Source organism: Arachis duranensis, chromosome 9 (assembly GCF_000817695.3).
Source record: "Arachis duranensis cultivar V14167 chromosome 9, aradu.V14167.gnm2.J7QH, whole genome shotgun sequence".
In the NCBI taxonomy this organism is placed as follows: Eukaryota; Viridiplantae; Streptophyta; class Magnoliopsida; order Fabales; family Fabaceae; genus Arachis; species Arachis duranensis.
In genome coordinates, this window is record NC_029780.3 from 90438468 (window position 1) to 90439661 (window position 1194).

The window sequence follows — 1194 nt, forward strand, 5'->3', positions numbered from 1 at the left end:
TCAATCTCCGTGGGATCGACCCTTACTCGCGTAAGGTTTATTACTTGGACGACCCAGTGCACTTGCTGGTTAGTTGTGCCAAGTTGTGTAATGCCATGGTATTGAACACCAAGTTTTTTGGGGTTCATGACCGGGGATTATGAGAGTTGTGAAAAGTATTGTTGACAATTTCGCGCACCACCAACCTCTTGCAATTGGTTTGAGGTCTCCCCTCTTGAGTTGGTTTGGGACACCCTTTGAATTGGTTATCCACTTAGTTCCAGGGAGGCATATGTCCTCTAGAACTTGATCCAACCCTTTATCTGCTCTCACCATCCTTCTAGAACTTGATCCAGCCCCTTATCTGCTCTCACCATTCTCCTATTAAAGGATTCAGGATCATCTTGCAGTTGAGGCAATTTGAAGATTTCTCTTATTTTGTCCAGATGGAAGTAGATAACTTTCCCTCTGACCATGGTTCTGTAAGTATGGAAAGCAGTTCCAGTCATTCTCTGCTTATCTGTCAGCCACAGATTTCAGTAGAATTCCTGAACCATATTTCTTCCAACCTTTGTCTCAGGATTGGTTAGAACTTCCGATCCTCTGTTTCAAATTTGCTCTTGGATCCCCGGATATTCATCTTCTTTCAGATCGAATTTAACTTCCGGGATCACTGACCTCAGACCTATTATTTTGTAATAATGGTCTGCATGTTCTTTGGTTAAGAACTTTTCTTGATTCCAAAATGGTTTTGGAATATTCTCTTTCTTGCCTTTTGAGGTGGTTTGTTTTCCCTTAGGACCCATGATCTTGGTGAGTCTTGGCTTAGTGATCACGAAAAGCACACCAAAATTAGAGGTTTTCTTGTCCCCAAGCAAAAGAAAGGAAAGAAGAGGAAGAGAGGAAGAGACAATTTCGAATGATGGCGGAAAGGGGATGGCCGAATGGCAATTTAAAGGGGGGAGGGTGGGTTTGAAAATTTTGAAAAATGTTTTTATAAGGGGGGAGAGATTTTGAAAAATTGGAAGGAGATTTGAGAAGATATGGAGAGAATTTGAGAGAAGGGTGAGTTTTTGAACAAGATTTGGGATTGATTTGAGAGAGATTTGAAGAATGATTTTGATTTTTGAAGATTTGAAAGTGAATGATGAAAGGTTGAGATGTGTTTATGTAGAAAAGTATGGGTAAGAAAAGGAAAGTTTGAAAAAAAATTTA